This window comes from Ochotona princeps, chromosome 1 (genome assembly GCF_030435755.1).
Source record: "Ochotona princeps isolate mOchPri1 chromosome 1, mOchPri1.hap1, whole genome shotgun sequence".
NCBI classification, from domain to species: domain Eukaryota; kingdom Metazoa; phylum Chordata; class Mammalia; order Lagomorpha; family Ochotonidae; genus Ochotona; species Ochotona princeps.
The window spans coordinates 106,245,867-106,269,877 of record NC_080832.1 but is presented as its reverse complement, the minus strand read 5'-3'; the positions used below and the strand labels follow the sequence as shown (position 1 = coordinate 106,269,877).

Genomic DNA, 24,011 nt, shown 5'->3' with positions numbered 1-24,011 from the left:
CTGTCCCCAGCTGCTTTCCCAAGCCACAAGCAGGGAGTTGGATGGGAAGCGGGGCTGCTGGGATTAGAACTGGTGCCAATATGGGATCCTGGCACATGCAAAGTGAGGACTTTAGCTGTTAGACTACCACGCCAGGCTGCTACTCTGCTTCTAATCCAGCTTTCTGCTGCCTGGGAAGGCAGCAGAAGATGGCCCAAGTGCTGTTGCTTCTATCACACACGTGAGAGCCCAGGATGGACTTGCTAGCTCCTGATTTCAGCCTGACCCAGCCCTGGCCGTTGCAGCAATTTGGAAAGACAAATCAGTGAATGGAAGCTCTCTCTGGAACTCTCTTTATTTTTTGTTATTCCACCTTTTGAATAGTTAAATGTTTATCTATTTAAACAACCTTAAAAAGCCTTTGAACAAAGTTAAAAAGGGGCCTTCTCTCTAGGGAAGCCTTATTATGAGTGACTGAGCATGCAGTGGCTTCCAAATGAGACAGACCTGGACCTGAATCCCACGTCTGGGATATACTCACGTGTGACCTGGGGGAAATGATCTGATTCCTCATCTGCACACTTGGGTAGGAAGGTCAAGGCTACTTTGGAGGGCTGCTGTGATGTCAGATAAAGCAGGAGAGCGTGGGAGCCCCCAGGACCATCTCAAAAGCACTCTACTTTGGGTAGCCATTGACAGTGGCTGAAGGCTGACACAGGATGGGTGGGCAGAGGGACCAGTGCCTGGATGAAGCCCATGCGACTCAGGATTCAGAGAGGCAATGATACCCAGTCCTTGAAACGAGATGCTCCCCTGACAAGCGTAGCCTCAAATTTCAGGTGAAGCTGTGGACCCTGCACTGCTGGGTCCTGAAGCACCCTTGTTAGCATTCCAAGCCCCTCTAAGCCGAGTGGAGAAGGGAGGACAGTCACTTTGAGAAGCTCCTCCTAGGCAATAGAGGCTGGACCCATGGGAGGGAGCAGATGGCCCACAGGGAGCCAGCTAACAAGTCCGATCAGGCAGGTGCACCTTGGCTTCTGAGCAGATAGCCAGGACAAGGTGGACTCTGTGCCATCACTTGGAGACACAGACACAAGTCACACAGTCCCAGCGCTGTCCTCCCATTCCTTGCTGGGTGGATACCTGGCCTAGCGGAGGAGATACCCGAGGCCCACCTTACAATGCCTGGCCTGGAGTCCCAGGCCTCATGACTCTACCTTCCTGTCCCTGCCGATCCTGAGAGGAAGTAGTCATGGCTAAAGTCATTGGATTCCTGCCACTTACATGGGAGACTCGCAGTGAGTTCCCAGCTCCTGGTTTTGTTCAAGCCTAGTCTCCTCAATTGTGGGTATTTGGGGAGTGAACCAGTGGATGTGAGCTCTTTCTGCATCTCTCTAACTCACAAAAACAAATAAAATAATGAAAATTTTTTAAAAAGGGGGGGGTGTGGCACAGTAGCCTAGCAGCTAAAAGTCCTTGCCTCGCATGCGCCGGGATCCCATATGGGTGCAGGTTCCAATTCAGTTCCCTGCCTGTGGTCTGGGAAAGCAGTTGAGGACGGCCCAAAGCCTTGGGACCCTGCCCCTGCATGGGAGATCCAGAAGAGGTTCCTGGCTTGTCTTTAGATCGGCTCAGATTTGGCCATTGCGGCCACTTGGGGAATGAACCAGCAGACAGAAGAGCTTCCTCTCTGTCTCTCCTGCTCTCTGTATATCTGACTTTCCAATAAAAATAAATAAATTTTTTAAAGAAACAAATAAGAAGAAAAACATAACAGCAGAATATTGCTCATCTTCTTCTCGGTGATTCCTTCCCTGGCTTTTTTCCTTCCACACCCGCCTTTGAGCTACACTATGGCTCATCATTCCCCCGTTGCAGCCCTTGGATGCCTGCCTACAGTTCCTCAGCCTCAGTATTCTTTCTTTTTTCTTTTCTTTTATTTTTTTTTTTAAGTTTTATTGGAAAGGCAGAGACAGAGAAAAAAAAATCCTCCATCTGCTAGCTTACTCAAGTGGCTGCAATGGCCGGAGCCAAGCTGATCCAAAGCCAGGAGCCAGGAACCAGGAGCCTCTTTTGGTCTCCCATATGGGTATAGATTCCTAAGGCTTTGGGTCATCCTTTGACTGCTTTCCCAGTCCACAAACAGGGAAGTGGATGAGAAGTGGAACAGCCAGGATAGAAACTGGCACCCACATGGGATCCCACGGCTTGTAAGGTGAGGATTTAGCTATTCAGCCATCATGCTGGGCCCCAGCCTCACCTTTGTTGCTACTGCAGTTCTAACTGCCACCTCCAGCCCCCATGCCTACTTTAAGGATAGATACATCAATACCTTGAGCTCAGGATGCTCCAACTCCTGGCCTCCTCGTCCTTACCCTGTATGCTGATAAGCTGGGATCTGCTGAATCATTCAAGTAAAAAATGCTGACATCATTCTTTCCTTTGGTTCCTGCTCCAACAGCCTCCACGTGGACCTGGGAGCAGGGCCCAGCACTGAGGCTTGGGAAGAGCCTCTGGAATCCCGGCCCTCCACTCCATGTGCACCCCCACCCACTCCCTGCACAGCACTTGCCTGTTGCAATCCTCTCCCTATCTCCACTGACCTCCCTCACCAAGCTCGCCAGCAGTTTTCCTTCTAAGCCTCAGGAATGTACATGCGCTGTCTTCGCTTCTTGAAACCCCTATGCTGCAGGATAAGACCCTGACCAGTTATCAGGGTATGGACATGAAAAGCCAGCTGACATGATCTAGCCCTGAATTCTCCCTCCAGCCTTATATGCCCTCCCCCAGCACATGGGCACCTACATGCCTGGTCTAGGAGACTGATGGGCTGTGGAAGTCTTTCCTTGGCCCCAAACGCTTCCTTCTGACCTCCATTTTCACATCTCTTGAAACGCCCCATGTCCATCAATACTTGCTGCAGTACCATCTCTGCAAAGTGACACTGTTCCTGTAGCTGCAGGCTGAAGAAGGTAGGATGAGGCAGTGGTCGCCCCTGGAGGTCACCACGATGGCGGAGCGACCACTGAGGGGGAAGTTGCTGTGGCTGTATTTTTGGGTGCTGCCTCTCACCTTTGCAGAAGAAGTGCACTTGTTTGACCTCTCAATTTAATTGAGCCAGATAGACAGAGAGCTCCCATCCACTGGTTCACATCCCAGAGGCCTGCAGCAGCCAGGGCTGGGCCGAGTTCAGCCCAGGATGTCCATGTGAGGCAAGGACCTGAATTTTCCAGCCGTTCCCGTCGTCTCCCAGGGGAAGCATTAACAGGAAGCAGCGATCCGAAGCAGGATCGACTCTGGTGTGAGATGTTGAATGTCCTCATGATTAGGCATAGCACCTGTCCCAAGAAGCATCCTCTCACAGGACCGGAAGCTAAAGACTTGGGTACGTAAAACAGAAAAACAAACAAACCCAAACAGCAGCCACCAATCTGAATACCAAGCCAGGGGAACAGCTCATATTGCTTCTGGAACAGGAAGCCAAACTCCCCTGGGAGGGGTGGGGGTGATGAACCAAGAGCCAGCCTGCTAAGCCACAGCAGGAACAAGTGGTGGCAAACAGTATGAGTGTGAGCATCACAGAAGCGAGGCTAGGAGCCTGCCACTCGTTCCGTGACTTTAGACGACTTCCTGCGCTTGTGGGGAGTGATCCCCCTGCCTGGCCCTCTCTTCCCTCCCATATTCCTGTGGACCCCTTCCCCCGCTTCCTTCTCTCATCTTTCTTTTTCCAGAGTGGCTTTGCCTGACCTCTGCCCACTTCTGGCACTCCTCTCATCTCCTTCCTCTGTCAGATCCTCAGGCCTGGACCAGAGCCCGGCCAGAAGGAAGTGGCCAGCAAGCATTCTGAGACCGGAAGAGTGAGATGTACTCACTCCATGGGCTTGGGAGTATTCTTTACAGGGGAATACTTGGCCCACAGGAAAACCTCCCTAATGTCAACCTGGACAAGGACAGCCTCCCAAGAGAGCCAAGTGCTCCAGCCTCAAGAGTACATGCAGGATGCTGCCTGGGGCTGCCCGCCTGCGCTGTGCTGTATTGTAATATGTGGGTCAGCACTGGAAGGAGGATTTGAGTTGTGCCACAGAAGCCTAGGAGAGTTGCTGAAGGGTTTGTTGGTGTTGTTGTTTCAGCAGAACTAGAACCCAAGGGCTCAGTAAGCATGGAGGGCTTGGGAGTGAACAAGCAGAGAGCAGTGAAAAGCAGTTCTTCGCTATAACCTTGTATGCAGCTCAAGGGCAGCTTGTGACAAGGGAAAAGTGCGAGAGAATCACGGGAACTCGGTGTCTGTCTGGAGGATGGGGAGGCAGAGTGCAGACTGGCCCTGGGAGCTTCAGGGAAGGTGTTTCTACTTTCTTGGCCAGGAATGCAGATCTGGGGAGGGGAGAGCCTGTTTCACAAGTTGCTTTTTCCAGGCACAATGAGCAAGTGTAGAGTTCTCACACTGTGTTTGGAAAGCCAAGTGTCTTGGCACCTTCATGGAGAGCCCAGGTAAAGAAACGGTGAGGGTGGGGGGGTGTTGCACAACAATGCCCAGTCCCTAGGAGGAGAGTCCAAGGGCAGGCAGCAAGGGACATGGCTGGGATGCACACTGGCCCCCTTTCACCTTTGCAAGCCCTGGGTCACAGGAGAGGCAAGTCCTCTATCCAGGCAGCCAAGCCTGGGACTGGATGCTGCCCCCTGAGAATGTGGGGGGAGGAAGCGTGGAGGGCGGAGAACAGCCTGGTTTATGGGGAAGGTAGGGAGGCAGGGGGTCAGGAGAAGAGAGGAGCCAGGGAGGGCGGGAGGGAGCAGAGGGCAAGGCTGAACTGAGCTCTGGAGCAATCCCAAGGGCTGCTAGGGGCTCTCCCCAGGCTGGCTGGACCCCTCCCAGGACTCACTATCTACCCAAGCACCTCCCAGGCACATTCTTCCTTTAGCTGTGTTAATAGGGGCCAGAGGCGAAAGGTCAAACCTTCCCCAGGCTCAGGGCATTTGGGTCCCTTTCAACTGTCTGCATAGCTTTGCTCTGACCCATTCTGTACAGATTTTCTACTTTACATCTAAGCCGACTATCTGCCTCTTAACTTCTGGGAAGATCACTTCAAACGGACCTCCTGCCTTGTGAGCCATGACAAAACCCACCAGGCTTTTGGACTCCAATAGGGGCTCTGCCCTCCAACCCCGGGGCCAAAGCACTTCAGCCTCAGTGTTCTTGCCTGTGAAATGGGGTGCTATAAATATCTCTGTGGGGATGGTGATGACAGTGAGCAAAAGCAGACCTAAGATGTCCACTACAGAGCGTGCTGCAGTTACCAAGTGTACTGTTCTGTGGCGGCTCCTGGCCACCCGCTGGGCACACTGAGAATTCCAAGTGCCATATCACATCCAGCAGATCTGGACATGCAACTCTCTAGGTGTGGGGCCCAAGATTCTGAAGGAACCACAACCCCGACCCTAGGAATCCCTACTCCTCTGTGTCTCTTCAATACCAAATTTATCACAGTTAATCAGTTAGCTAACTCTCCCGTAGGCAGGTCCCTATATCCCACGATCAGAAATTCTCAGAAGGCCAGGCCCTTCCTAGACTGGATGTGCTCATCTCCAAGTCAACAAGCTATTTCAACATGTGACAATCACCTCATTTTCAGAGGGCAACGCCAGCTTTCTAATCTACTGATACACTCATTCATTTGCCATTGCGCCTTCAATTACTTTACAGAAAGGATAACTGAAAATTCATGCAAATACCCAGGTGAGCGCTGAACAACAGGAAAAAGAACGATTCTAGCACAAGGTATGGGTAAACTGTTTCATTGCATTGTTCTGTAGCAGGTAAATCTACCACATATGACACAGGCATCTCATAGGGGCTCTGTTTTTGGGTCCCAGTGTTATAGGGAAATCGACGAACAGGGTAGAAGTAACTTCAGTCCTGTCTCACGTGAAACAAAAATGGTCAGGTGGACAAGACTGTGTCTTACTAAAGACAGAGAACTCAGGCCTGGCACGGAAGCCTGGTGGCTAAAGTCCTCTGCTTGCACACACCAGGATCCCATACGGGCGCCCAATCTAATCCCGGCAACCCCGTTTCCCATCCAGCTCCCTGCTTGTGGCCTGGAAAGGCAGTTGGGGACAACCCAAGGCCTTGGGTCCGTGCACCCATGTGGGAGGCACGGAAGAGGCTTCGGATTGGTGCAGCCCCGGCTATTGCAGGCGCTTGGGGAGTGAATCAACAGAAAGAGGATTTTCCTCTCTGTCTCTCCTTCTCTCTGTATATGTGACTTTCCAATTAAAAAAAAAAATACAGAGAACTCCTGCTGAAGCCTCAGGAGGGGGAACCCAAGAGAGAAGATTCAAAGATGTTTAAGTCGATTTTTATTTAATTGAAATTTGGTTAAGATGAACAATAGCTAATGATCAATGAGAGGGTGAGGACAAAACCTATCAGAAGGCCCAGGCTGTAATCTTGTCTAGATTGTTCCAGGAAAAACACAAAGCCATCCAAAGGGTATGACTTGTAATTTCTTCTTTCCATTCTCATGGTAAGTTAAAAACCCAGAAGGGTGGGCGGCATTTTTTCCTTGCTAAAGGCACCTTCTAAGCAGCAGCATCAGCAGCAGCATCCTGCACACGTTTAAAGAAAGTCTCCCTTTCTTCATTCCAACAGGGACACCACCCTACCTACCTATTAGCCCATCTTAAGGTCACACTGTCTGCTCTGCTTCTGATCCAGCTCCATGCTAATGTGCCTGGGAAAGCAGCAGACGGTGACTCATGTGCTTAGGTCCCTGCACCCACATGGGAGACCAGGAAGAAGCCTATGGCTCCAGGTCAAAGCCTGGCCTAACCCTGCCTGTTGTGGTCATTTGAGAAATGAACAAGCACATGAAGGATGTTTGTCTTCCTTTTTCTGTGTAATGCCTTAGAACAAATACACGAATCTTTTGCTTTGTTTGAATACGTCAATCTTTTTTTAAAAAAAGCTAATAGCAATAATAAATAACAGGTCTATAGCACTGCTTTGAGTCAGAGATATCCATGTATTTTATTTTTTTTTAAAGATTTATTTATTTTATTACAAAGTCAGATATACAGAGAGGAGGAGAGACAGAGAGGAAGATCTTCCGTCCGATGATTCACTCCCCAAGTGAGCCGCAACTGGCAGGTGCGCGCCGATCCGAAGCCGGGAACCAGGAACCTCTTCCAGGTCTCCCACGCGGGTGCAGGGTCCCAAAGCTTTGGGCCGTCCTCAACTGCTTTCTCAGGCCACAGGCAGGGAGCTGGATGGGAAGTGGAGCTGCCGGGATTAGAACCGGCGCCCATATGGGATCCCGGGGCGTTCAAGGTGAGGACTTTAGCCGCTAGGCCACGCCGCCAGGCCCTATCCATGTATTTTAAACGTGCTATTTTATCTTATTTTTTATTGGAAAGTCAGATATACAGAGAAGAGGAGAGACAGAGAGGAAGATCTTCCATCCGATGGTTCACTCCCCAAGTGGCCTCAATGGCTGGAGCTGAGCCAATCCAAAGCCAGGAGCCAGGAACCTTTACTGGGTCTCCCACGTGGGTGCAGGGTCCCAAGACTTGGGCCATCCTTGACTGTTTTCCAGGCAACAAGCAGGGAGTTGGATGGGAAATGGGGCTTCCAGGATTAGAATCAGCATCCATATGGGATCCCGGCACGTGCAAGGTGAGTATGTTAGCCACTAGACTACTGTGCTGGACCTTATTTTATTTTATTCTATTTTATTTTAAGATTTATTTATTTTTGTTGTCAGATAGGCAGCTAGGTCAGGGTCACGAGCTTGGAAGCCACTCCCCACTACCATCTATGTGTTCCCTCCTGCACACCTGTGATGCTCACCAGTCATCTCCTGGAAACTGAGAGGGGCCCCCATAAAGGCCCATGACAGGGAGAGGCTTGCTTTGTTGGTCATGTGTTTCCATAGCTCTGGCACTCCGATTCTTGCCCCCGCGTCCCAGTACCCACCTGCTTTCTGGCTTCCCGTGACAGACTCCGAAGACAGGTATCCCCGGAGCATGGCCCCTGTATGTCTGTACTCCTCACCCTCTGTTCACTGTTGGGACGGGACAGTAAAGATAGCAATGTTAAGATGCATTGTATTTCTAAGTTGTGTACTTTCAAGAGTTCCAGGAGAGGTGAGACTTTGCAGTAATGGCATGTGGACAGAGAAGCTGGCAAAAGGTGAATGTTTGCAGCTTTGTGTAAGTGTGTCCAGGTTGTTCGCTGCATGTCTGTTAGGATAATTTAGATTGCTGGGGAAGCTGGGACATAGGTCTTCAGTTTAACAGATGGACTTCAGGGTACTGACCATTTGTTCCTCTTGGGGTTTCGATTCAGACTGGACTGCCATATGGACTTGTCATCTGCTAATTTCTAGTGGGCCCTGTTATCATCACCAAGCTTGGTTAATAAAGATTCCTTGGGATTGGCGTGGTGGCTTAGCAGCTAACATCTTCGCCTTGAAAGCACCAGGATCCCATAACAGCACCGGTTCTAATCCCAGCAGCTCCACTTCCCATCCAGCTCCCTGCTTGTAGCCTGGGAAAGCAGTTGAGGACGGCCCAAAGCCTTGGAACCCTGCACCCATGTGGGAGACTCAAAAGAGTTCCTGGTTCCTAGCTTCAAATCGACGCAGCTCCAGCCATTGCGGTCACTTGGGGAGTGAATCAGCAGACAGAAGATCTTCCTTTCTGTCTTTCCTCCTCCCTCTATATATCTGACTTTGCAATATAAATAAATAAATTTTTTAAAAAAGATGAAAATATTTAAAAATAAATAAATACAGAATCCCTAATATACCCTAGATTTGTCTGGTGTGATCTTGTTCGCACCCAACATTTTTGAAAGGAAAGACAGAGAATGAGAAAGAGAGAAAAAGATCTTCCATCCACTGGTTACTGTCCAGATGTCGGCAATGACTGAGACAGTGCCAGGAACTTCTTTCAGGTCTCCTACGTGAGTGCAGAAGCCCACCTACCTGGGCCCTCTTTTACCGTTCTCCGAGACATTAGCAGGGAGCTAGACAGAAGCGCAGCAGCTAGGATGTCCATTTCGGATTGCCAGCATCTTGGCAGCAGCCTTACCTACCACACCACATCACCGGTCCTAACTATTTTATTGTATTTGTTTATTTTTAAAGATTTATTTATTTTTTATTGGAAAGTCACATATACAGAGAGGAGGAGAGACAGAGAGGAAGATCTTCCATCCGATGAGTCACTCCCCAAGCAGCCACAACGGCTGGAGCTGAGCCAATCCGAAGCCAGGAGCTTCTTCCAGGTCTCCCACGTGGGTGCAGGGTCCCAAGGCTTTGGGCCACAGGCAGGGAGCTGGATGGGAAGTGGAGCTGCTGGGATTAGAACCGGAGCCCATAGGGGATCCCGGGCGTGCAAGGCGAGGACTTAAACCACTACGCTATCGCGTTGGGCCCTATTTTATTTTTTGAGGATTTTTTTCTTATTTACTTCAAAGACAGATGACAGAGGGACTGAAAAAAAAAGAGACAGCATCTTCCATCTACTCAAGCTGAAGCCAGAAGTTCATGCAGCTCTCCCACATGGGTGGCAGGAGCCCAACTCCTTGGCCCATCATCCGTTGCCTTCCCAGGTGCATTGGCAAGAAGCTGAATCGGAAGTAGACAAGCCAGGGACTTGAACTGGCCTTAGCTGTGGGACCCTAGTATCTAAGCATAAGGCCAGCCTCAGATGAACTGTTTAAATACTCACATTTATTATTATCCTCATTTTGCAGAAGAGGAAATGGAGGCACAGAGAGGTGAAGTGACGTGCTAACCTCACACAGCTAGTATGTGGCAGAGGCGGGACTGGAGCCCACATCAGTTGGCTCCAGCATCAGGATGGAATGATCACATGAAAGTAAATGAGGGCTGGGCCAGCCCTGAACAGCCTGAATCAGAGATTACAGAAGAAGAAAGCTCCATGCTGCCTGCCCGCCTCCTCCCACGTCCAGGTCGGGGAGGAACCACAGCGAGGAGAGAGGGAGTTCTAGAGTGCTCAGACTGGGGTGGGAGGACACAGCTGACCACAGGCTGAATGTTCCTGAATTTCCTGGCAGAGAAATGAATGACATGAAAGGGAAATTTCTCCAGGAAAAGCAAACATTTTTGAGGTTTTGGCTGTTGCTGTTGCCTCATCTCTGATTTCAGACCCACAGTTCCTTTGCTGAGTCACACTAAACATCATGGGAGAGGCAGAGAGGGTGAGAGTGAATGTCCCCTCCCCATGCTCGCGTGACAGTGGAGTCCCCAAGGCATCTCCTTCCACGTGTGCATGCTTTTCTGAACCAGATGAAGTTGATTACTGCTCCTCTTCCTCCTCTTACCCCAAATCTCTCCCAGTAACACAATAATAATCTCTCCCAGTACACAATAATCTTATGAAATGGCTGGATGACAAGCTAAGGTAATGATCATCTCAAGAAGCATTTCCTGCCCTACCAAAAGCTTTGGAATCCACCACCCCAAGACTTGACTCTCAGTCTGACCCCGTAGTGCCTGGCCCTAGCTGTTCCTTTTTTTTTTTTTTTCCTATTATCTTTTCCTTTTGTTTTTAATTTGAAAGTGGGAGATACAGACAGAGCAATGGACCACTCTCTGCTTTACACTCCAAATGTATGTCATCAATAGCAGGAGCTGGGCTAGGAGGAAACTGAGATTTTGTAAGGATGTTTCCCACCTGAGTGGCAGGGACTTAACAACCTGAGTCATCACCTGCCTCCGAGGCTGAGCATCAGCAGGAAGCCAAAATGGAAGGGGAGCCAGGGAGCCAGGAACTGAACCCAGCTATTCAAGAGGGGATAGAGGCAGAGTTTAACCTCTGCACCAATAGTTTTGCGTACTCTTGCTTGCACCAAATTTCCTTTAAAAAGTCAGAAGTTTAGGAGAAAAAGATTCCTTTCTTTTATATTATTATTATTAATGTAAATCATCTTCATTCCCAGTGGTAAGAAAGAGGAATCTACTGAAAAATCAACTAGAATTTCTTGCTAGTCAGACATAAAATGCCAGTGTCAAATGATATCATTTAGCTGACTGCGTATTGGGTAATAACTGTCAGCAATGCAAAGATTATGTTCAGTGAAACGCGGGGAGAGAAAACATAAATGCCCTAAAATTTTAAGGTTCATACATGGAAGGGACGTGAATAGAGATTTCCCAAATTTGACAACAATCCTAATATTCATTTGACTTTACCAACAACAATTTGTGGAACTGGAAGAAACTTTCCTAAGGTTTCATTAGCAATTTTCCTTACAATCAACTAAGCTAGAGGGATTCTATCCTAGTGAAAATATAAAAAAATCACTGATACACAAAGAGGCAACTGCAGAACACACAACAAAAAGACACAAAAAGAAAAATATCACAGCAGGACTGGCATTGTGACAGCAGGTGAAGCGACTGCACATGATGTGCACATCCCCACATGAGCTCTGCTCCCAGCCCCAGCGGTTCTGCTGATGATCCAGCTCCCTGCTAACGTGCCTGGGAAGGCAGCAACAGGTGGCTGCAAATCCTGAATGAATTTCAGACTCCTGCCTTTGGCCTGACCCAGCCCTAACCTTAGTGGTCATTTAGGAAGTGAACCAGTGGATGGCAGATCAAGGTCTGAGGCAATCAGTACAGTTATATTTCTGGATTTTGTGATGTTTGTAGTATGTTTTAGCTTGAACATTTTCTCTCTGTTGTGATTTTATTTCCAAAACGGGAAATACTCATGTGTGACTGTTTCTGATGTTCACTGCATTTCTTAATGATACACTACAACCACAGTCACACACGTCAAAACAGATGGTTCCTGCTGGCCAGCATTAGGGCACAGCAGGTTAAGGCGCTGTGCGGCACAACACCACCCCATGTCGGAGCTCGGGTTCCAGTCTTGGTTGCTCTGTTTAGGCTCCAGCTCCCTGTTAATGCTCCTGGGAAAGCAGGGGAAGATGGCCCAAGTGTTTGGGTGCCTCTTCCCATGCGGAAGACTTGGCTGGAGTTCTGGCTCTTGACTTTAGCCTGATCATTGTGGCCATTTAGGGAGTAAACCAATGGATAAAAGATTTCTTTGTCAATTTGCTTTTCAAACAAAAAAATTGCATCTTTGAAAAGCAAAACACATGATTCCTGCTGATAGTCTACATAGTCAACAGTTTTTCTGTGCAATGGCTTCATACACAAAAAATGAATCACTTTTACATAGTTCATATTCATGATTTTCTATTATTTTTGTATTGCCATTTAGAGAGCATTCTTCAAATTGCCTAAGTTTGAGACCCAAGAACATCTGAATCCCCACTGGCTACATGTGAAAGCACATGGTATTGGTGTTTGATCTGGGCTCAACTCACAGATCTACCATTTGCTGCCTGGGTGCTGTGAAGCTGGAAACAAGTTCTTTCTTGGGACATCAAGTTTTTTTTTCCTCCTGCATCTAAAGTGGGATGGTAATATCTCTCTTGCTTGGCAGTCTTATGAATCCTGCATGTAAAGTGTCTATTATGTGGTCATCTCAATGAGTTTGTGGTAAAGAGACAACTAGATACTGGGAGGTTTTTTGAGGCCAGACAACCAATAAGATGTCCTTTATCCGGGATCTGGACTAGAGCCAGCCTTGCGGTGTAGCTGGTAAAGCTGCTGCCTGTGACTCAGGCATTTCACAGGGGCACTAGTTTGTGTCCCACCTGCTCCACTTTCAATCCAGCTCCCTGCTCAGGTACCTGGGAAAGCAGAAAAGCATGGTCCAAGGACTGGGGCTCCTATACCCACATGGAGGACTGGAGTAAAGCTCCTGGTTTCAGACTGGCTCAGTCCTGGCTATTGTGGTCACTTAGGGAGTGAACTAGTAGACGGAAGATCAAGATCTCTTCTCCTCCTTTCAAAAATATAAACTTTTCTTTTTTTGGTTAAAGATCTGGATTTCAAGTTTCTATTAAGAATGTTATTTCCTTTCAGTCTTCCACTCCTCTTGAGAGAGGAAGTGAGGCAAGCCTGAAGTGTTATTACTGACTCTAAGCACACCTCACCCATTCTTCACTCTTTTTTTTAAATATTTATTTTCTTTTTATTGGGAAGTCAGACATACAGAGAGGAGAGACAGAGAGGAAGATCCCCCATCCATTGATTCACTCCCTAAGCACTTGCAATAGCCAGAGCTGCACCAATCTGAAGCCAGGAACTCTTTCAGGTCTCCCACACGGGTGCAGGGCCCCAAGGCTTTGGGCCGTCCTCGACTGCTTTCACAGGCCACAAGCAGGGAGCTGGATGGGAAGTGGGGCTGCCGGGATTAGAACCGGCGCCCACATGGGATCCCTGTACATGCAAGGTGAGCACTTTAGCAGCTAGGCTACCATGCCGGGCCCTATTTCTTCACTCTTTACTAAACACAGATCCTGGAGGTATTCACTCATCACCACCACCTCTGCACCTCCACATGGGAAGTGACATGAGAATCCTTTTCACCATGCCTGGGAAAAATAATCAGGTAAAATGAGGACATTTTTGGTCTTTTGTTGAAATTACGTATTTGGGGCCCAGCGCGATGGCGTAGTGGTTAAAGTCCTTGCCTTCAACGCACCGGGATCCCATATGGGCGCCAGTTCTAATCCCAGTGGCCCTGCTTCCTTTCCAGTTCCCTGCTTGTGGCCTGGGAAAGCAGTCGAGGACAGCCCAAACCCTTGGGACCCTGCACCCGTGTGGGAGACCTGGAAGAGCTCCTGGCTCCTGGCTTCAGATTGGCTCAGCTCTGGCCATTGCAGCCACTTGGGGAGTGAACCATCGGATGGAAGATCTTCCTCTCTGTCTCTCCTCCTCTGTGTATATCTGCCTTTCCAATAAAAGTAAATAAATCTTAAAAAAAAAAAGAAAAGAAGAAATTATGTATTTGGTTAACAGATTTATGTTTTCTTTTTTTCCCCACCAACTCAACCCCCAAGATTCCTCTCTGCTTCGTGCCTGTTGGCACACCCTGTGTCCATTGACTTAGCAGCATCACCTCCTCTCCTTCTCACAGGGACCATATCCAGTGATGGATCGGCAAAATTTCCACTTCATGGCAAAAGAAGCAAAGACTCAGATCTGTTGATCCATCAACCAAGGTCTAGCTAAGGTTGGAGACCCTTACTCCCCATGCCATGCTGCCCTCCACCAACTGCTCTCTCTTCCAGCCAACAGTGTGGCTGAATCCAGACGTGGGCATGTGCCAGAGGAGGGCACAGAAAATCAGAAGCTCCTGTGGTCCACGCCTCTGGTGAACCCTGGCACTACCTGGCTGTGTCCAAGCATCCCTGCCTCTCGAGCACCTCCCTGATGGATGGCCACATTCACCCATAACGCTCCCAATAGTCGTAAGCGCTCTTTCCTCAAGGCGCCAGCGGGGCAGGTATCAGAAGATGCTGGTTCTAATCTAGCAGGAACACCAGCTGGCTTACAGGCAAGTCAGTTGCTATCTCTGTACCTCATTTGCCACAATCTAAAAATAAGGCAGAAAAGAGACATTTTCAGGACCTGTTGCAGTTCCAACATTCTGTCAAGCGAGCCAGCCAGTCCCACATACACATGAATGCAGGTAGCTGAGTGTGTTCTTGGTGATTTTCTGGAGCTTTCTCTCCAGAGCTGCAATATCCTTTGATGAGAGGTGATCATGAAGGCTGTCAAGTATAGACGGGAGTTAGCATGATGTGGCCATGCAGTTTAGACAGCTGCCTTTGAACTATGGTTGCATTAGGCTTGGTTACATGGCCTTGGCAAGTTCGTCTCTGTGTTATCTATCTATCAAAGGGCTGGGTCAGGTTGAAGCTGGAGGCAAGAACTAACCCAGGTCTCCCACATAGGTGGCAGGGACCCAATGACTTGAGCCGCAGCCACTGCCTCCCAGGGTCTGCATCAGCAGGAAGCTACACTTAGGAGCAGAACCAGGTATTAAACTCAGGCATTCTGAGAATGTGGGTGTCTTAACTGAGACCCCAAATGCCAGTCCTTCAGCTCTGAAGTGCCCTGTTCCTCTATACAATGGTGCTGGCACAACAGGGCACCTGACATGGAGCTGTTGTGCTCTGGGGTAGCGTCTGGCACCACGCTGAGCACCCAGAATCCCAAGAGATGACCTTCACTGGTTTCTGTCTCTATTTTGGACCTGGGATGTAGAACCTTGAAGGGGTAACTTCAAAGAGAAACTGAGTTGGCAACAGGTCAGGGCCATGGGACCGACGGAGAGGAGGACTCCAGCTGGCCGCACATGGCCGAGCTGGGGAAACCAGTGGCCTTGCTCTCTGCCCAGCTCCACCCACATGTGTCTGGGCAGCGTCACTGAGATGCTGGGTTGGGTTGGAGAACACTGAAATATCTGAAGTGGGAATTAAAAGATATTTCTGAAATGCATTCCAAATTCTCTATCTCGATAGGCATCCCAACAGGCAGTGCCAAATCCCAGCAGAACAGCAGAGCATCTGTTTGCTGCTCTCCACACTGGCACCCTTCCTAATCAGAATTTCATTCTCTGCTCAAGTAGTCAGCTTGAAGCCTCCACTTCTTCCAGCCTTGGATAGCTTGGCTCATTTGCCCTCAAACCTTTAAAACAAACAAACTGATAAAACCGAGTGACATCCCTGCTATTTCTCTCTATTTAAAATTTTGGCCTTTATTTATAATAGTAAAACAAGCAAACAGACAAAAATGGAAACAAGCAAGACATCCCACCATAGAAGAGCCAAAATAAAATTGTGAATCCAGGCAGGTTTTTTTCATAATAGATATTATTTATGAACTTTTAGAAGACCTCATAGGTGTACATTTCAAAAATGTTTGCACCCAAATAATTTTCCACAAACTTTTTGAAGTATCTTCATATTACATAGAAGACTAGAACATAATCACATGTATGTTATAATTGAATATTGAAAGCAACCATGGGGGTGGGTGCTGGGGCTGGCTGTATGGGATGCCCAGCCCCTGTAATAGTGTGCTTGGGTTCGAGTCCCAACTGTGCTCCCAATTTCAATTTCCTCCTGATGCACACCCTCAGAGGTAGCAGGTGATAGAGTTGGACCAAGTTCCTGACTCCCAGCTGCAGCCTGGGACTAGCTCCAGCTGTTGCAGGCATTTGCAGAGAGAATTGGAGGATGACATTGTGTGTGCTTGCTGGCTTGTTCCTCTTCTCTCTTCCTTCTCAAGTACATTCACAAAATTAAAAAAAATTTTTAAAGGCAAGCACGGATGTGAATAAAACAAAGATTATCCTGTCAGTGGAGAGGCAAGGGAGGTAGGGAGAAAGTGGGATCTGATTCCCAGAGCCACCGTGTACTTGCAGAATGACCTTGACAGATCTCTCCACAGGGCTGTGCATCAGAAAAATGATAACAGTGGAAACAAGAGCTCCAATTCCACAGCCACTCTTCCTGCCTGCCTTAAAGCCGGCTTATGTCATCTTGTAATAGTTGTCCAGTCTTGGATGGTTCACTAAGCTTTTTGTTCCTTGCTTTCCTCCTCTGTAAATAGGATATGCCACTCAGGGATTTTCTGGGGAGTGAGAATGAAATGAGACAACACATGCAAAACCCTCAGAAGACGGCCCAGCAGTGTGTGTGACATTAGCATCCCTTGACCCAACCCCTACTACCAAGTGATTTCTAAATATAATTGCATCTCCAAGACAAGACACCTTGACAAGGAACACCTGTGCTACTCCAGGTGTGCAGATTCAACACGCATCTAGCATAGCACAGGTGGCTTCTGTGATGGCAGGAGGGAGGGGGTGTCATCCTCAGCAAGAACTGATTAACCAGGTACTCTTTCTCCTCCAACAGGAGCAGTCAGGACACTGCTGGAGTGCACTTTAACTTGGTGGAGAAACAACAGTCAGAGGACCATATACAGCGAGCCATGTGATGTGGCGTGTACTGCTCGTAAACTTCATGGGAAACTCTCCGGCTGTGTGCATGAAGGCTCCTGACAGAGGGTCCCAAGTGCCCCTGTCACCACTCAACAACAGCCCAACTTGGCAAGGGTCAGAGAGAAGCAGCCACCTGTTGAACCACAGCATGGTTCAGTTCCCATCATAGCTCTCCCTCCGGGTAAACTCTGGCGCTATTATCATCTTAACCCTGAAAAAGGGTATGGGGGTGGGTGTCCAATCAGATACATCTCTGATGCTTAACTGTAAAGTACCTGCAGTTCTCAGCTTGCAGCAGAATTAGAGCTCACAGGGCATCCTATACTTCTCCAAGACTTTATCCATATGATACTGTTAGAATTTGCTGAATTCTTTTTTCAAAAACTTATTTTTATTTGAAAGGCAGAGTTACAGAGAGAAGGAAAGACAAAAGATCTTCCATTTGCCAGTTCACTCCCCAGTTGGCCTCAATGGGCCAGGAGCTTCTTCTGGGTTTCCCACATATAGGAACCCAAGAACTTGGGCCATTCTCTGTTGATTTTCTTTTCTTTTTTTTTTTTTTTAAGATGTATTTATTTTTTATTAGAAAGATTTACAGAAAGAGGGAGAAACCAAGATGTTCCATCTGCTGGTTCACTCCCCAAATAGCCACAACGGCCAGAGCTAAGCCAATCTGAAGACAGGAGTCAGGAGCTCTTCCAGGTCTCCCACATGGGTGCAGGGTCCCAAGGCTTTGGGCCATCCTCAACTGCTTTCCCAGGCCACAAGCAGAGAGCTGGAAGGGAAGTGGTACAGCCAGGACATGAACCAGCACCCACATGGCATCCTCGCATCTGTAAGGCGAGGACTTTAGTCACCAGGCTACTGTGCCAGGACCCCTCTGCGGCTTTTCCAAGCGGTAAACAGGGAGGTGGATGGGAAGTAGAGCAGCTAGGACTCGAACCAGCATCCATATGGGATGCTGGAGCCATAGGTGGAAGTTTAGCTTACTATGCCATGGTGGCAGCACCCCATTGTGCATTTTCTTTCTGTTTTTTTTTTTTTTTTTTTTAAGGTTTATTTCTTTTTACTGCAAAGGCTGATTTACAAAGAGGAGACAAGAACATTTTCCATCCACTGGTTCACTCCCCAAGTAGCCACAACAGCCAGAGTTAAGCCAATCTGAAGCCAGGAGCCAGTAGCTTTCTCTGGGTCGCCCTTGTGGGTGCAGGGGTCCAAGGCTTTGGTCCATCCTTTCTTGCTTTCCCATGCCACAAGCAGGGAGCTGGATTGGAAGTGGAGTTGCCAGAACTTGAACCAGTGCTTATATGGGATACTGGTGCTGTAGGTGGAAATTTAACCTGTTCCACCATGGTGATGACACCCCATTTTGTCTTCATCAGGCAACGCTGCACACCTCTGTGTCGCTGTCCTGCAGCAACAGACTTAGTGCAAGGAGCTGATAATAACATGCATGGACTCTGACTGATGGTCAAAAGCTGAAGTTTATTCATGACATCAGACTTTATACACTGAGGGTCAGATGTGGTAAGGGAGGAAGTACTGAGCTTATCAACAAAACCCATCAACTATTTCTGTTCTTTTGTTTGGAACTCCTTTTGTTTTGTATATTCCACCAAGTGTTCTCATTCACATGCTGTCCACTCAACTGTTCTCATACAGATGATATCCAATCAGTTATATAAAAGGTATCCATTTGGTTGTTCTCATACAAGTTAACATACAAATATTATCCAATCAATTGTAATCCTGTGCTCCCTGACCTTCCAGGGTCACAATGTCCTTCTACACCTTTGCTCTGATTAGTGTGTTCTGATCTCACCATCTACCTCTCAGTTTGATCCTTCTGTCCCACTTGTAGGGAGGCAAGAGGGTAGGGAGGATGCGTAGCTTTTCCATGCTATTATGACGCCTCACAGACACAGGAGGAAACCTGGGCTCTGAGTTCTCTGAGAAACAGACTCTAAGTTCCCTGGAGTTTGGTGCCTTGCTGGTCTCACATCCAGCACACCTTCAGGCTTATTGCGCCTGCTTGCTAATTTGAATGTAAGTCCGCCTGCGCTGCCTTTGGCTCAGGGCAGCCTGATTCAGTGCCAGGAGGATGTATGCAAAGAACAGTGCAGTTGTTGCAATAATAGAGACCTGCGAGCAATTTGCAGCCCAGTCCCACTTCTAGAAGCTGGTGTTTGCAGAATGATTCACTGGGATGAGCAGCTCAGCCTAAGGCACTGAAATGAAAGATATTTCAGGAAAGGAGTCGGGGGTCAGAAGGAGATTGAGGGGGCCCCTACTTCAACCTAACCAGATCATTCATTTTTCCCCGACCCCAGTTCCCAGAAATTTACACTTCAAAGATCAATAAAACTTCCCCCAAAATTTTGGAGGCCAAAAGCAAGATTGCTGCCAATTCAGGCTATTAGGGAAAAAACCTATATTCTATATATACTTTACTTCACTAAATGAAGAATACCTGGACACCAAAGCCTTACAGAAGGCTCAGAACAAGCAATGGTACTTTAAGGTTTATAAAGTTTGTTGGGCCTGGCGTGGTAGCCTAGTGCCTAAGGTCTTCGTCTTGCATGCGCCAGGATCCCATACAGGCGCCAGTTCTAATCCCGGCAGCTCCACTTCCCATCCAGCTCCCTGCTTGTGGCATGGGCAGCCAATCAATGACAGCCCAAAGCCTTGTGACCCTGCACCCACGTGGGAGACCCAGAAGAGCTCCTGGCTCCTGGCTTCGATTGGCACAGCACTGACCATTGTGGTCACTTGGGGAGTGAATCATCAGACAGAGGATTTTCCTCTCTGTCTCTCCTCCTCTCTGTATATCTGACTTTCCAATAAAAACAAAATAAATCTTAAAAAAAAAAGTTTATAAAGTTTGCTTTCAGGGGCCAGCATGGTGACACAGCAAACTAATTCTCCTCCTATATGCACCAGCATCCCATATGGGCACCAGTTTGTGTCCCTTCCAATCCAGCTCCCTTCTATGGACCAGGAAAGCAACGGAGGATGCTTCCAGTCCTTGGGTATCTGCATTCATGTGGGAGACACACAGGAAGCGCCTGACTCCTGGCTTCAGACTGGCTCTGCTTCACCACTGCAACCATTTGGGGAACGAGCAGATGGCAGATTTCTCTCTTTCTATAAATCTCGCTTTCAACTAACAGCAAGTAGATCTTTAAAAAGAGAGAGAGAGAGAGAGAAGGAAAGAGATCGGAAAGATCTTCTGTCTATTGGTTCACTCTCCAGTTGGCCCCAATGGCCACAACTGAGCCAATCTGAGGCCATATGGGATTCTGGAGCATGCAAGGTGACGACTTTAGCCACTAGGCTACAGCACCTGCCCCTACTTTTTTATTTTTTACAAAAAATTAAACTGCCACTGACAATGCTTCAATAACTTTGTTTATCTATTCCACTCTATTACAACTTCTGCATCTTGGTTTCCTCTTTTCTCTCTCAGTGGTATGTTGTTGACATAATATAGACAGACCTGGCTAATTCACTTGCTACCCAGCATCCCACTGCATAGCTTCTGTGTCAGCTTTACTTAGTTTTTCCAACACTGAATGGCTACAAAGAGAAGGAGAGACAAAGAGAAAGATTTTCTGTCCACTGGTTCACTCTCCGAATGGTCACAATGGCCAGAGCTGAGCTGATCTGAAGCCAGGAACCAGTAGCTTCTTCATGGTCTCCCATGAGGATGCAGGGTTCCACAGCTTGAGCCCTCCTATACTCCTTTTCAGGCCATAAACAGAGAGCTGGATGGGAAGTGGAATAGCTAGGACATGAACCAGCGCCCATTTGCGATCCAGGCACTTGCAAGGTGAGGATTTAATCATTGAGTCATTACACTGGGCTCAAGCTGTTATTTTTTAAAAATATTTATTTATTTTCATTGGAAAATCAGATATATAGATAGAAGAAAGACAGAGAGAAAGAACTTCCATCCACTGGTTCACTCCCCAAGTAGCTGCAATGGTTGGAGCTGAGCTGATCCGAAGGCAGCAGCCAGGAGTTTCTTCTAGGTCTCTCAAGCAGGTGCAGGGTCCCAAGGCTTTGTGCCACCCTCTTCTGCTTTCCCAGGCCACAGGGAGAGGGCTGGAAGGGAAGTGGAGCAGCCAGAATACAAACTGGTGCCCATATAGGATCCTGGCGCCCGCAAGGCGATGACTTCAGCCATGAGGCTACCACACCGGGCCCAAAGCTGCTAATTTTTATGAATTCAATCTAGATAGCCAATGTAATTCCAACCAATAACTCAACAACTTCTCCTGTGGCTATTAGCAAACTGATTCTAAAACTGATAATGGTGGCAGCAAAAGACCCAGGAGAGCCAACAGAAAATATACATATTTTTAAATATTCACTTATTTACACATTTAAAAGAAAGAGTGACGGATTGAGGAGGGTGGGTAGTTGGGCAGATCTTCCATTCACTTGTTCATTCCTCAAATGGCTGCGCCAAGCCAGCACAGGCCAAAGGTAGGAACTCAGAACATCATCTAGCTCTCCCTTAGCCACCCTTTGCTGCATTCTCATGTATACTTGCAGGGAGCTTGATTGGAAGTAGCGAAACCAGGACTCAAACTGGCACCTGACACTCCCTGATATTTTGGTATATGTCACTATTGTAAAACGAGACTATAATCGTGCCCCTTAACATATCTGTAACATGTAATATATGTGTACCACTTGGTCCAGATACTCATCAACATAGTTCTCTGTGGAACTTTCTGATAGCTCCAGTTTGCATGAATTAATCTTTGGTTACACTCTAACTCCAATCTATTCTGGCAGCTGATACAGTGTAAAATGTGTCCTTATTAATTGTGGGACTTACCATTTCCCTCACCTCTGCAAGGCAGAGACAAGTTCCCACTGTGGAACCCTGCTCCCTGCCTCTTCAGCACCTCTGTGTGTGTGTGTGTGTGTGTGTGTGTGTGTGTTTAATAAATTGGAAAGGCAGATTTACAGAGAGAAGAAGAGAAAAAGAGAAAGATCTTCCATCTGTCAGTCCACTCCCCAAATGGCCACAACGGCCGGAGCTGAGCTGATCCAGAGTCCAGAGCCTAGACCAAGGAGCATCCTCCAGATCCCCCACATGGGTGCAGGGTCCCAAGGCTTTGGGATGCCCTGCTATGGTTTCCCAGGCCAGTGAATGACAGGTCTCCCTCCTGATGTCCCAGATCGAATGCTGTTCCAGCTCTTCCTGCCACAGACCTGCACTGTTTCCAGGAGGCCTCTGTGTAGGCAGCAGCGACCTTGACACTGCCACCATGCACGTATCAGATTCACTAGCTAGCACTGTAATGGACATGCCTAACCTGACCCTGGGAGGGGAAGTGGAGAGAGCTAAGGTGGGGTCACAGAGTGAAGTCCCAGGTGGAAGGGACATTGTGCCTGTTCTAGGTTATAAAAGGCACATGGGGGGCCTGGCGGCATGGCCTAGTGGCTAAAGTCCTCGCCTTGAATGCGCCAGGATCCCATATGGGCACCGGTTCTAACCCCGGCAATTCAACTTCCCTTCCAGCTCCCTGCTTGTGGCCTGGGAAAGCAGTCGAGGGCAGCCCAAAGCTTTGGAACCCTGCACCCGCATGGGAGACCCAGAAGAGGTTCCAGGTTCCTGGTTTCAGATCGGCGCAGCACCGGCCATTGCAGCTCACTTGGGGAGTGAATCATCGGACGGATCTTCCTCTCTGTCTCTCCTCTCTGTATATCTGACTTTGCAATAAAAATAAATAAATCTTAAAAAAAAAAAAAGGCACATGGGGAGCCAAACATGTGATGGTAAATAGGTGGTTGTTAAAATAATGTTACATGAGGCCCAGCACAATGGCTCAGTAGCTTAATCCTCATCTTACCAGCACCGGGATACCATAAGGGTGTCAATTTATGTCCTGACTGCTACACTTCCCATCCAGCTCCCTGCTTGTGGCTTGGGAAAGTAGTAGAGGATGGCCCAAAGCCTTGGGACCCTGCACTCACATGGGAGTTCCATCAGAGGAAGCTCCCAGATTAGCTCAGCTCCTTAGCCTGTGGCACCAGCATCTCAGATGGGTGCCAGCTCAAGGTTTGGCTGCTCCACTTCTGATCCAGTTCCCTGCTGATGTGCCTGGAAAGGCATAAAAGACAACCAAGTACTTGGGCTCCTGTACCCATGTGGGCAACCCAGAGGAGACTCCTGCCTCCTGGCTTTGGATCAGCCCAGCTCCAGCCATTGTAGCCATTTGGGGAATGAAGCAGTGGATGGACAAGCTCTCATTCTATGTAACTTTGCTTTCTAAAAAAGAAAAAGAAAAAAATTGAAATAATAATAGTTTTAGTCCCTTTACAAACTAGCTAAAAGCCAAAGTGTGAGCACAAAATGTGCCTAACCATCACCTGGAACGGCCACAAAGGGATGTTGAGATTCAACACCATGATGTGTAAGAAACCTTCCCATCTGTCCTTTGAGGATTTCAGACAATCACTTATCTTCTGTTCCTGATGATGACAATATCAACAATTTTATGGCATTCATACTATGCCAGTAACTTGTCACTGCTTTTTTTATTTTTTGAAGATTTACTTTATTCATTTTAAAGGCAGCGTTAGAGAGAGAGTGAGACAGAGAGAGATAGATCTTCCATCCATCGGTTTACTCCCTAAATGGTTGTAATGATCAGAACTGGAATAGGTCAAAGCCAAGAGCTCCATCTGCTTCTCCCATGTGGGTGACAGGACTTGGGGGCTTCCCCAGAAGCATTAGCAAGAAGCTGAATAGAAAATAGAGCAGTCAGGACTCAAACTGGTATTTGTAGAGGATATTCCAGCATCGTAAGCAGCAGCTCAGCCCTCCACACATGCCAGCACCTGGTCTGTGTTTCTGACGCCAAGAACTCTTTTTTTTTTTTTAAGATTTTTTTTTTTAATTGCAAAGTCAGATATACAGAGAGGAGGAGAGACAAAGAGGAAGATCTTCCATCCGATGATTCACTCCCCAAGTGATTACAACGACCAATACTGCACCAATCCGAAGCCAGGAGCTCTTCCAGGTCTCCCATGCAGGTGCAGGGTCCCAAGGTTTTGGGCCGTCCTCAACTGCTTTCCCAGGCCACAAGCAGGGAGCTGGATGGGAGGCCAGGCTG

General features: G+C 48.0%; 2 protein-coding genes and 1 non-coding gene across 4 annotated transcripts in view; 2 read left to right on the top strand and 1 right to left on the bottom strand.

The window, feature by feature from the left end:
- CIMIP3 (ciliary microtubule inner protein 3) overlaps positions 1 to 24,011 on the top strand; it is a 216,296-nt gene that overhangs the window by 39,939 nt on the left and 152,346 nt on the right. The window lies entirely within an intron of this gene.
- CCND3 (cyclin D3) overlaps positions 1 to 24,011 on the bottom strand; it is a 102,339-nt gene that overhangs the window by 26,192 nt on the left and 52,136 nt on the right. The window lies entirely within an intron of this gene.
- Positions 12,048 to 12,169, top strand: LOC118758432 (small Cajal body-specific RNA 14). Its single transcript, XR_004995723.1, has one exon. It is a non-coding gene; the product is annotated as a small Cajal body-specific RNA 14 (non-coding RNA).